Below are 13,997 nucleotides of genomic sequence, written 5' to 3'. Positions count from 1 at the left end.
GTACTTCGTGACCTCCCCGACTATTACACGCCTTGCTCTTGGAGTGATCTTTGGCTACGTTTACATTAGACCGTATCTGTCTCGTTTTCTTCGCGGATGCACTGTCCGTTTACATTAAACCACCTGGAAAAGCCGGGAAACGGGAATCCGCCAGCGTCCACGTATTCAATCTAGAGCGTATCTGGTCCGGTGCTGTGTAAACATTGAGATACGCGAATACGCTGTGCTGAGCTCTAGCTGGCGTCCTCATTGGACAACGTCACTGTGACATCCACCTTCCTGATTCGCTGGCGTTGGTCATGTGACGCGACTGCTGAAAAACGGCGCGGACTTCCGCCTTGTATCACCTTTCATTAAAGAGTATAAAAGTATGAAAATACTGCAAATACTGCCCATTGTGTAGTCATGATTGTCTTTAGGCTTGCCATCCTTCCACTTGCAAGTAGTAAGTGATATGCGCTGGGATCACACACACAGCGGCTCAGTCCCGAATCGTGGCTTGTGCACTTCACTCGCGCGCTGTGTGAGCTGCGCAGGGCCGGAGTGCGCACCCTCCAGAGGGCACTCGCTGTTCAGGGCGGAGTTATTTGGAACGCAGGATGCCTGCGGAGCCGAGCGTATCCGTGTATTGGTGTTGCTGTGTGCACGGCTAACGGTTTTAGTGTAAACGCGAATCGTTTTAAGAACGTTAATCTGATGATCCGCTGGTTCGACGTAATGTAAACGTAGCCTTTGTTGGTCGACCACTCCTGGGGAGGGTAACAATGGTCTTGAATTTCCTCCATTTGTACACAATCTGTCTGACTGTGGATTGGTGGAGTCCAAACTCTTTAGAGATGATTTTGTAACTGACTCTAATTTCATCTTCTAATTTTCACTGCTAATCCTAGAAGTTCACATACTTTTGCCACTCACAGATATGTAATATTGGATCATTTTCCTCAATAAATAAATGACCAAGTATAATATTTTTGTCTCATTTGTTTAACTGGGTTCTCTTTCTCTACTTTTAGGACTTGTGTGAAAATCTGATGATGTTTTAGGTCATATTTATGCAGAAATATAGAATATTCTAAAGGGTTCACAAACTTTCAAGCACCACTGTAGCTTTAACAGGTTTCAGTGCTTGTAGACAGAATAATTGCCATCACTCGCTCTGAGTAACAATCACACCATATTTTGAAAAAGCACTGAAGAGTTGATTCGGCCGAGCGTTTAGTCTCTTTAAGCTAACAGCAGTAAGCCACATTTCACTGTCACATCTGTAATCCTGCATAAAATCTTCACACTGTATTATTTACTTTCACAGGATGAAGTTAAAGGTGAGTATAAACCACTTTTCTCTGATAGTGATGTCTTGCTGCTGCATGAATAATATATTTATTGTGCAGATGGAATAGATTAGACTGTGCTGTGTGTTCAGAGTGCAGTAGCACATAGATATATGAGCATCATCAGCATAGTGTAGTGAACACAACAGACTGTGATCGCTGGCAGAACATTCATCATGCTGCTGTCTAGTTTGTCATTAGTGTTCTACAGACACAGAAATCTGACCTACACACTGATACTGAGAGATAAAAAGCTGATCATTTGTTTACGAATAACTCACTCATTTGTGAACAATCTGATCTAATGGAGCTCATAATCAGAAATTGGCTGAATAACAGTTTAAACTGAAACAGAGACATTTTTACATCAGAGAGGAAATTAAATTACACACTAAATGTGTCCTTTAGATTGTTACAGTTCCTTGATATCCAGTAGAACAGACAAGATCACTGCCAAATATCACACTGAGAACCAACACAACACACACAGTTCACTCATATTGGGCGGCTAGTTTGTTCTGTAGAGTGTGTGCTGTGTTTGAATGAGTGCAGTTACAGTGTCTTGCAAAAGTATTCATCCCCCTTGGTGTTCGTCCTGTTTTGTCGCATTACAAGCTGGAATTAAAATGGATTTTTGGGGCGTAAGCACCATTTGATTTACACAGCATGCCTACCGCTTTAAAGGTGCAAATTGTTTTTTGTTGTGACACAAACAATAATTAAGATGAAAAAACAGAAATCTGGAGTGTGCAGAGGTATTCACCCCCCAAAGTCAATACTTTGTAGAGCCACCTCTTGCTGCAATTCCAGCTGCAGGTCTCTTGGGGTATGTCTCTGTTAGCGTAGCACATGTAGCCACTGGGATTTTTGCCCGTTCCTCAAGGCAAAACTACTCCAACTCCTTCAAGTTACATCTATACTGATCTGTACTTCTCCACAACTTTATCTCTGACCTGTTTTCATGTTGTTTGTTGAGTAGTGTTGCAGAGTCAGGGTCCTTCCAGAACAGGTTAATTTATGACATCACGTGACAGATCATGTGACACTTTGCACACAGGTGGATCTTCACCAACTAATTATGTGATTTCTGAAGTGAATTGGTTGGACCAGCTCTTATTTAGGGGTTTCATACAAAAGGGGGTGAATACCTATGCACACTCCAGATTTCTGTTTTTTCATTTTAATTCGTGTTTGTGTCACAATTTAAAAAACAAACAAAAACATTTTGCACCTTGAAAGCAGTCGGCATGTTGTGGAAATGAAATGGTGCTAACGCCCCCAAAAATCCATTTTAATTCCAGCTTGTAATGCAACAAAACAGGACGAACACCAAGGGGGATGAATACTTTTGCAAGACACTGTATACCGAGACATCGGTGATCAGACTGCTGCAGAATCAGACAGAGCCACAGTGTGAGCTAACCGGCTAACGCTAGGTCAAAGACAAGCTCCTGTTGAAAGTCACTCAGTAACTGTGACGCCTCAACTCACATATTTTAAACACAATGCAGGGCTTTCCCCAGAAACTAATATCAGAGCGGTGCTACTGATGCGGAGCCCTGCTAGGGGGGTCCGGGGCATGCTCGCCCATAACATTGTGAAATTAGAGACTTCGAATGGTGCAGTCTGGTGGAATCTACGGCTGATTTCGGCACAATTCCACATTATTAAATATGCTTTTTTTTTTTAATTTACCTTGTCAAATATGCAAGGGTCAAAATTTTAAAGAACAAAATTAGATTTGAAAAGAAAACACTGGAAACAGTCAATTCAGAGAAATATTTAATTTTATTGTGCAACAAAACAAAATGCATAACACTGAACAATATATGGAATCGAGGTCAAATCACGCAACAGCGCCATTTAGTGACCAGCGCCTAGAACGTGGTTTTACGTCTGGATGCGAATGGCAGTCAGTGCACGCAGCGGTTGAGTACCAGGATAGTCTAGATTTATATATTACAATATCTTCCTATTTCTACAGTTATTACTCATTTTCAGAGGGGAATAGGAGATATTTAGGTGCAGAAAATACTCTGCGTTGTTCACTTTATGGTATTGATTTTTTTTAGTGTGCAAGTTACATCGCGGCGCTGACGTTGTACAGCATGGTGGAGCGCCGCGTATCCGCACTTTGGGGAAAGCCCTGCAATGAAAATACACCATGTATAACAATTAAAGATCAACATTAGTGAAAGACTGTAGAGTTCTGAGACAAAGAACAAGAATCCACCAGCACGACCTCAGAGTCTTCATCCAATAGACAGATAAACACACAGATAAGCTTCAGGAGCAAAGGACCAGATTACAGTTTGCTAAAAAGTAGATGATGGACGGATGAGACAAAGACTAAGCTGTAGCAGAGAGATGAAAAGAGGAAAGTGTGAAGTAAAAAGAAAACTGATCCTGATCCAAATCACACCAGCACTTCTGTGAAACATGGAGACATGGACATTTATGGAAGACAGTAGAACTTGTCTTTATTTTTCCCCGATACAGATAGAAATGTGATTAAAATATGGCGATGCTCAGCATTTTCACTTCATCTGGAGTGTTTTATTCAACAGTTGATCACAGATATGTGTTACTGCACTGAGAAAAAACACTCCATGAAGCATTTAATTGTTTAAATATCAACTATTTATAATGATTCACTGTCTGTTATATTTTATTAAAATGGTTAAAACTGTAGCTGAACATCTTTGTACTGAAAGCACAGAGTGAAGATTGTTAAGCAGCTATTCTGACTGTAAATCATCAGTTTTTCTCTTTGTATTTTATCTAACATTACATTTCTCTCTGTTGTTTTACACCGGACCTCTCTCACCGGTAAGTAAATAACTCGACTTCACACTAATGGTAACGGCTGATATTTTATAAACTTATTGCATTCACTACATTTTAATTCAGGGATCAAATAGAAACACAGAAAGCATTTTCAGATCACGTTTACATGAACGACTCTGATCAGTCAGTGAGATTCCACAGAGATGTTCTTAAAAGGGGAGATTGCAGTCTTTGGGTGAAAAGGTGTAACAGCTGTGGGGTTTTCGAGGGGAGACCAGAGGTTGTTCTGTTTGAATGGAATCCTCTGGGAGAAGTGGCTCAGTGCCCTGAACAAACTCTTATTTTGTGAAAACAATTAGTTTCAGAACAGTTCGATGACCTCTGTGATGATCTTTAACATCTTATCCATAGACTTGGAAACAATGATGCCACCTGCTACAATGGAAAATGAAAGAATGATCATTTTGTGACACAAGTGACAGTTGGAGGTGTTGAGACAGATGGAACCCATTTACGGCGGCTCTACGCTCTGGCGTGTAGCCTACCACATATTGTTTTGGGCTCCATAGCGGATAAAGGTTTCCGCAACAAGGGGTTTCTGGCCCCAGGCAGTGGGCAAGCAGGCTGCCCTCTTCCATGCTTGCGTTCCTTGATGAGTAGATTATGGAGTGGAAAGACGAAGTCACACACATCACTGCATGTTGTTCAAAGTAGCTGATTGTTGAAGGGCCAGTGAGCTGACCCAAGTAGGGACTGACCCAGATTTTTTTTTGGGTGGGGGGTTACTCCCCTAGATCTGCTGCGTTCTGCAAAAACCAGGGGCGCCAATGTGGAGGCACAGTGAACAGTCTTCGTTATGTGAGAGGCTAGATGGTGGGCCATGATGTTGGGTTGGCCTATTTTGCGCTTCACGCGACACTGGATATGGGGAGACCAGTCTGGGATGCCTAGATGTAAAATGGCCAGCCAGAAAGGTGCTACTCCAGTGATCCTTGCCCCTCTACCACCTCTTCACAAATTTTTAGCTTAACGTGACCCAACTAAACCTATTTATCCGTTACGTTTTTGTCCATGGAAAAACTGCTAACATCGCTGTCTCCCCCTTTTAAGAACATCTATGGATTCCATTTCAATCCGTCAGTTTCTTTCCCACAATGCTCCTGTGCGTAACCCCACTGCACTGCAATAATGGAGGCAGAGACGTTTACCATGTCGAGTAAAAGACACAACATGCAGCATATAACACACACCACTGCCAGACTCCATCAGAATCTCATACAGAATCATATCAGAATAAAAATATAAAATTTCCCAGGATTCCTCTGGATGGAATAGTTGACTATTGAACGAGTGTCAAAGCACCGTTTCACCTTTTTTGGATTATTTTCATCAGGCGGGACTCATAATTGTGTTCTTCCTGAAATGAACAGTAACATAACATTTACTGACACTTCACAATAAACATAAATCACAGCTTTAACAGGTTTCAGTGCTTGTAGACAGAATAATTGCCATCACTCGCTCTGAGTAACAATCACACCATTTTTTGAAAAAGCACTGAAGAGTTGATTCGGCCGAGCGTTTAGTCTCTTTAAGCTAACAGCAGTAAGCCATGTTAATGCACACAGCATAAAGACAACGTGCGTGAACTGAGAACTGAAGTCCTTAACTTCATTTATAAAACTTATATAATAGGAGAGAGGGATTTGGGAGTGAAAGAGAGAAAAACATCATGAGATCACACACCCACGTCTACTGTGACGTAACATATGCTGTCGTAAGCAATATATAGACGAGGCAGTAGCAACGTACATCATTCTGTTATCTGTTCAATTTTTTACATTGATAAATGTCTGTGTTTTTAATGACAGGAAGTGGGAATCTGATATTCTGTTTATTCCTTTATGTTCTACAATAGCACATCGATACATTACAGAATATTTCACTCTATATTTAAAATACACAGGGGGAAATGCACATATACTAACACACTGTATATTGGTAAATACATGCATATATCAGAAAATAGTATTTTCCAAAAATCATAAGATATTTCTGTTCCTTAAGGGTAACTAGTGGTATATTAGCACAATGCTACATTCCACAGATTTACTGTGGGTGATGACTGATTGTTGTCTAGTTTTCCTCTTTTTGATTAAGACACACATCAGCTGTGTTTTAACCAGAGTAACAGATACTTTCCACATTTTCACATGAAACAATTCACATCTGTAATCCTGCATAAAATCTTCACACTGTATTATTTACTTTCACAGGGGGCAGCACTGAGTGAGTATAAACCACTTTTCTCTGATAGTGATGTCTTGATGCTGCATGAATAATATATTTATTGTGCAGATGGAATAGATTAGACTGTGCTGTGTGTTCAGAGTGCAGTAGCACATAGATATATGAGCATCATCAGCATAGTGTAGTGAACACAACAGACTGTGATCGCTGGCAGAACATTCATCATGCTGCTGTCTAGTTTGTCATTAGTGTTCTACAGACACAGAAATCTGACCTACACACTGATACTGAGAGATAAAAAGCTGATCGTTTGTTTACGAATAACTCACTCATTTGTGAACAATCTGATCTAATGGAGCTCATAATCAGAAATTGGCTGAATAACAGTTTAAACTGAAACAGAGACATTTTTACATCAGAGAGGAAATTAAATTACACACTAAATGTGTCCTTTAGATTGTTTCAGTTCCTTGATATCCAGTAGAACAGACAAGATCACTGCCAAATATCACACTGAGAACCAACACAACACACACAGTTCACTCATATTGGGCGGCTAGTTTGTTCTGTAGAGTGTGTGCTGTGTTTGAATGAGTGCAGTTACAGTGTCTTGCAAAAGTATTCATCCCCCTTGGTGTTCGTCCTGTTTTGTCGCATTACAAGCTGGAATTAAAATGGATTTTTGGGGCGTAAGCACCATTTGATTTACACAGCATGCCTACCGCTTTAAAGGTGCAAATTGTTTTTTTGTTGTGACACAAACAATAATTAAGATAAAAAAACAGAAATCTGGAGTGTGCAGAGGTATTCACCCCCCAAAGTCAATACTTTGTAGAGCCACCTCTTGCTGCAATTCCAGCTGCAGGTCTCTTGGGGTATGTCTCTGTTAGCGTAGCACATGTAGCCACTGGGATTTTTGCCCGTTCCTCAAGGCAAAACTACTCCAACTCCTTCAAGTTACATCTATACTGATCTGTACTTCTCCACAACTTTATCTCTGACCTGTTTTCATGTTGTTTGTTGAGTAGTGTTGCAGAGTCAGGGTCCTTCCAGAACAGGTTAATTTATACGACATCATGTGACAGATCATGTGACACTTTGCACACAGGTGGATCTTCACCAACTAATTATGTGATTTCTGAAGTGAATTGGTTGGACCAGCTCTTATTTAGGGGTTTCATACGAAAGGGGGTGAATACCTATGCACACTCCAGATTCCTGTTTTTTCATCTTAATTCGTGCTTGTGTCACAATTACAAAAACAAAACAAAATCAATTTGCACCTTGAAAGCAGTCGGCATGTTGTGTAAATGAAATGGTGCTAACGCCCCCAAAAATCCATTTTAATTCCAGGTTCTAATGCAACAAAACAGCAGAAACACCAAGGGGGATGAATACTTTTGCAAGACACTGTATACCGAGACATCGGTGATCAGACTGCTGCAGAATCAGACAGAGCCACAGTGTGAGCTAACCGGCTAACGCTAGGTCAAAGACAAGCTCCTGTTGAAAGTCACTCAGTAACTGTGACTAGTGGTGTGTCGTTCACGAACGAACTGTTCTTTTTGAACGAGTCTTCGAAGTGAACGACTAGAACTAGTTCGCGCTGCCTCTCGTTCTCGGTCATTCGCGAATCAGCAGTCTCTGCTCGTTGGCAGCAGGGTGGTCGCTGAATCTCGGTCGTTGGCGAATCAGCAGGATCTGTTCAGTAGCAGAAGGGCGTCCAACTTGCATTTTGATCTGTGCAGAGCAGCGCCACTTTACTTCTTTAAGGGCTATCTGAGCCCTATTATCAGAGCGTTGACACATTCCAGGTCTTTAGTTTACAATTTAGAGCTCTCACTCAGCAATACATTTCAGTTCACAGCGAACGAGCTCAGCAGTTCGCGAACGAACGAGCAGCCAGCAGCCAGCCTGCCTGCTGCCATACTGGGCTGGGCGCATAGCAACGGTTTCCATGACTGTGATAAACAATGAAGAACGTGGCTCTGGAGATCGCGGCATACTGTGTTCGTTTTTTTAATGTTAATGCAATTTGTAATAAAGTGGTTTGTTCTTTGTAATGAGCGTTGCTGTTGAATATGGGCAAAATGGGTGTTACTTAATGGGTTTGAACAACTGCATGAAACAGTCTGCATCTATCGTAGTTGGGTTTACTTTAAAGGAGGTCTCTTGCTCGAACAGCTGGAAAAGGTCTCGCTAGACGTGACGTCAATCGAATGTTCGTGCATAACAACCGTTTCCATGTCCATGACCAGGCCAAACAATGAATGATCATGAATGCAGCAGAGAGACATCGCAGGCTACTGTTCGCTGAATACGATGACTTGTAAAGTTGTTTATTCTCTGAAATGAGTGTTGCTGTTAAATAAGCAATTTTTTTTTTTTTTGCTTAATGGGTTTGAGAGAACAACTGCATAGCCGGCAGACCATGGCTCTACTAAAATAAATATAATAAATATAAAAACAGCTTTATTCTCATCTACATTTAATTAACTTTCAGAGCTTTGTTTATGTAGTCTTTTTCAGATAATGCTAGGATAATGTTTTTCTTCCATTTTTTTCTCAAGCACATTGTAATGTATGAAAATCTATTGTGGATGGCACCTCTGCCGCCTCTCGTTCACTCAAGATGAACTAAACTTCGGACGACAGCCATTGTTGTGCCGCTTTGGTGTGACGTCATCAAAATGAACGAGTGAACGAACTGAACAAACGAATTTCTTTGCTGAACTGACCGACATGAACGAACTGGCGGAAATGAATCGCCATTTCCCACCAATAACTGTGACACCTCAACTCACATATTTTAAACACAATGCAGCGCTTTCCCCAGAAACTAATATCAGAGCGGTGCTACTGATGCGGAGCCCTGCTAGGGGGGTCCGGGGCATGCTCGCCCATAACATTGTGAAATTAGAGACTTCGAATGGTGCATTCTGGTGGAATCTACGGCTGATTTCGGCACAATTCCACATTATTAAATATGCTTTTTTTTATTTACCTTGTCAAATATGCAAGGGTCAAAATTTTAAAGAACAAAATTAGATTTGAAATGAAAACACTGGAAACAGTCAATTCAGAGAAATATTTAATTTTATTGTGCAACAAAACAAAATGCATAACACTGAACAATATATGGAATCGAGGTCAAATCACGCAACAGCGCCATTTAGTGACCAGCGCCTAGAACGTGGTTTTATGTCTGGATGCGAATGGCAGTCAGTGCACGCAGCGGTTGAGTACCAGGATAGTCTAGACTTATATATTACAATATCTTCCTATTTCTACAGTTATTACTCATTTTCAGAGGGGAATAGGAGATATTTAGGTGCAGAAAATACTCTGCGTTGTTCACTTTATGGTATTGATTTTTTTTAGTGTGCAAGTGACATCGCGGCGCTGACGTTGTACAGCATGGTGGAGCGCCGCGTATCCGCACTTTGGGGAAAGCCCTGCAATGAAAATACACCATGTATAACAATTAAAGATCAACATTAGTGAAAGACTGTAGAGTTCTGAGACAAAGAACAAGAATCCACCAGCACGACCTCAGAGTCTTCATCCAATAGACAGATAAACACACAGATAAGCTTCAGGAGCAAAGGAGCAGATTACAGTTTGCTAAAAAGTAGATGATGGACGGATGAGACAAAGACTAAGCTGTAGCAGAGAGATGAAAAGAGGAAAGTGTGAAGTAAAAAGAAAACTGATCCTGATCCAAATCACACCAGCACTTCTGTGAAACATGGAGACATGGACATTTATGGAAGACAGTAGAACTTGTCTTTATTTTTCCCTGATACAGATAGAAATGTGATTAAAATATGGCGATGCTCAGCATTTTCACTTCATCTGGAGTGTTTTATTCAACAGTTGATCACAGATATGTGTTACTGCACTGAGAAAAAACACTCCATGAAGCATTTAATTGTTTAAATATCAACTATTTATAATGATTCACTGTCTGTTATATTTTATTAAAATGGTTAAAATTGTTGCTGAACATCTTTGTACTGAAAGCACAGAGTGAAGATTGTTTAGCAGCTATTCTGACTGTAAATCATCAGTTTTTCTCTTTGTATTTTATCTAACATTACATTTCTCTCTGTTGTTTTACACCGGACCTCTCTCACCGGTAAGTAAATAACTCGACTTCACACTAATGGTAACGGCTGATATTTTATAAACTTATTGCATTCACTACATTTTAATTCAGGGATCAAACAGAAAGACAAAAAGCATTTTCAGATCACGTTTACATGAACGACTCTGATCAGTCAGTGAGATTCCACAGAGATGTTCTTAAAAGGGGAGATTGCAGTCTTTGGGTGAAAAGGTGTAACAGCTGTGGGGTTTTCGAGGGGAGACCAGAGGTTGTTCTGTTTGAATGGAATCCTCTGGGAGAAGTGGCTCAGTGCCCTGAACAAACTCTTATTTTGTGAAAACAATTAGTTTCAGAACAGTTCGATGACCTCTGTGATGATCTTTAACATCTTATCCATAGACTTGGAAACAATGATGCCACCTGCTACAATGGAAAATGAAAGAATGATCATTTTGTGACACAAGTGACAGTTGGAGGTGTTGAGACAGATGGAACCCATATACAGCGGCTCTACGCTCTGGCGTGTAGCCTACCACATATTGTTTTCGGCTCTATAGCGGATAAAGGTTTCCGCAGCAAGGGGTTTCTGGCCCCAGGCAGTGGGCAAGCAGGCTGCCCTCTTCCATGCTTGCGTTCCTTGATGAGTAGATTATGGAGTGGAAAGACGAAGTCACACACATCACTGCATCTTGTTCTAAGAGGCTGATTGTTGAAGGGCCAGTGAGCTGACCCAAGTAGGAACTGACCCAGATGTTTTTTTTGGGGGGAGGGGTTACTTCCCTAGATCCACTGCGTTCTGCAGAAACCAGGGGCACCAACGTGGAGGCACAGTGAACAGTCTTCGTTATGTGAGAGGCTAGATGGTGGGCCATGATGTTGGGTTGGCCTATTTTACGCTTCACGCGACACTGGATATGGGGAGCCCAGTCTGGGATGCCTAGATGTAAAATGGCCAACCAGAAAGGTGCTACTCCTCCAGTGATCCTTGCCCCTCCACCACCTCTTCACAAATTTTTAGCTTAACGTGACTCAACTAAACCTATTTATCCGTTACGTTTTTGTCCATGGAAAAACTGCTAACATCGCTATCTCCCCCTTTTAAGAACATCTATGGATTCCATTTCAATCCGTCAGTTTCTTTCCCACAATGCTCCTGTGCGTAACCCCACTGCACTGCAATAATGGAGGCAGAGACGTTTACCATGTCGAGTAAAAGACACAACAAACATGCAGCATATAACACACACCACTGCCAGACTCCATCAGAATCTCATACAGAATCATATCAGAATAAAAATATAAAATTTCCCAGGATTCCTCTGGATGGAATAGTTGACTATTGAACGAGTGTCAAAGCACCGTTTCACCTTTTTTGGATTATTTTCATCAGGCGGGACTCATAATTGTGTTCTTCCTGAAATGAACAGTAACATAACATTTACTGACACTTCACAATAAACATAAATCACAGCTTTAACAGGTTTCAGTGCTTGTAGACAGAATAATTGCCATCACTCGCTCTGAGTAACAATCACACCATATTTTTTGGGCTTTTTTCACCTTTATTGGAGAGAACATTGTAGAGACAGGAAATTAGCACAAGAGAGCTGGGAAATGACCTCAGGTCAGAATCAAACCCAAGTCCCTGGATTTATGGCATGGCACCTTATCCACCTGAGCCACGATGCCTCCGGTAGTCATAGTATATTTTGAAAAAGCACTGAAGAATTGATTCGGCCGAGCATTTAGTCTCTTTAAGCTAACAGCAGTTAGCCATGTTAATGCACACAGCATAAAGACAACCTGCGTGAACTGAGAACTGAAGTCCTTAACTTCATTTATAAAACTTATATAATAGGAGAGAGGGATTTGGGAGTGAAAGAGAGAAAAACATCACGAGATCACACACCCACGTCTACTGTGACGTAACATATGCTGTCGTAAGCAATATATAGACGAGGCAGTAGCAACGTACATCATTCTGTTATCTGTTCAGTTTTTTACATTGATAAATGTCTGTGTTTTTAATGAAAGGAAGTGGGAATCTGATATTCTGTTTATTCCTTTATGTTCTACAATAGCACATCGATACATTACAGAATATTTCACTCTATATTTAAAATACACAGGGGGAAATGCACATATACTAACACACTGTATATTGGTAAATACATGCATATATCAGAAAATAGTATTTTCCAAAAATCATAAGATATTTCTGTTCCTTAAGGGTAACTAGTGGTATATTAGCACAATGCTACATTCTACAGATTTACTGTGTGTGATGACTGATTGTTGTCTAGTTTTCCTCTTTTTGATTAAGACACACATCAGCTGTGTTTTAACCAGAGTAACAGATACTTTCCACATTTTCACATGAAACAATTCACATCTGTAATCCTGCATAAAATCTTCACACTGTATTATTTACTTTCACAGGGGGCAGCAATGCGTGAGTATAAACCACTTTTCTCTGATAGTGATGTCTTGATGCTGCATGAATAATATATTTATTGTGCAGATGGAATAGATTGAAATCGAGAAAAACACTCCATGAAACCTTTAATTGTTTAAATATCAAATATTTATAATGATTCTCTGTCTGTTGTTATATTTTATTAAAATGGTTAAAATTGTAGCTGAACATCTTTGTACTGAAAGCACAGAGTGAAGATTGTTTAGCAGCTATTCTGACTGTAAATCATCAGTTTTTCTCTTTGTATTTTATCTAACATTACATTTCTCTCTGTTGTTTTACACCGGACCTCTCTCACCAGTAAGTAAATAACTCGACTTCACACTAATGGTAACGGCTGATATTTTATAAACTTATTGCATTTACTACATTTTAATTCAGGGATCAAATAGAAACACAAAAAGCATTTTCAGATCATGTTTACATGAAGGAATCTGGGGTGGGTTTCCCGAAGGCCTCTTAACACTAAGAGCATCTTTAACTGCCTTTACAGAACCATCGTTAAGCTAACATGGTTTTCCCGAACACCATTGTAACCAAAGTACTACTTTAGTTTGCTCTTAACTTACGATGAACCTGGATCACTCTTTCACACCAAAGAGCGTCTCACTCACAGCCGAATCCACAGAATGCACCTCCGAGGGACTCTTATGCCGCTTTTCTACTACAAACGCGGCTGAGCCGTGCCGAGCTGAGTCGGGCTGAGCGGGGCTGTTGGAGTTGCATTTCGACTACAACCGCGCTGAACCGTGCTGGCTGGAAGTGGGTGGACACATTGGGTGGAGTTAGCGAAAGTGGGTGGACGTCACGTGATGTCGTTAAGCAGCGCAAACAGTGACATCAGTGACAGTGGCGGAACAAGTCAGAGCCGGGCCGGGGGCGGGGCAAATGACCGGACCCTTTATTAAAGCTTATCATAACATCATTTTAGGCTACAAAATGTCCGCAACTGCGGTGTTTACCAATTTCAACACTACCGGGTGCAACTATGTTATTTAGTACATCATGTCCTTCAAACGAACATGTAACTCAGAAACAAAAAACA

Source organism: Neoarius graeffei, chromosome 28 (assembly GCF_027579695.1).
Source record: "Neoarius graeffei isolate fNeoGra1 chromosome 28, fNeoGra1.pri, whole genome shotgun sequence".
NCBI classification, from domain to species: domain Eukaryota; kingdom Metazoa; phylum Chordata; class Actinopteri; order Siluriformes; family Ariidae; genus Neoarius; species Neoarius graeffei.
Note: the sequence above shows the minus strand (reverse complement) of the source record.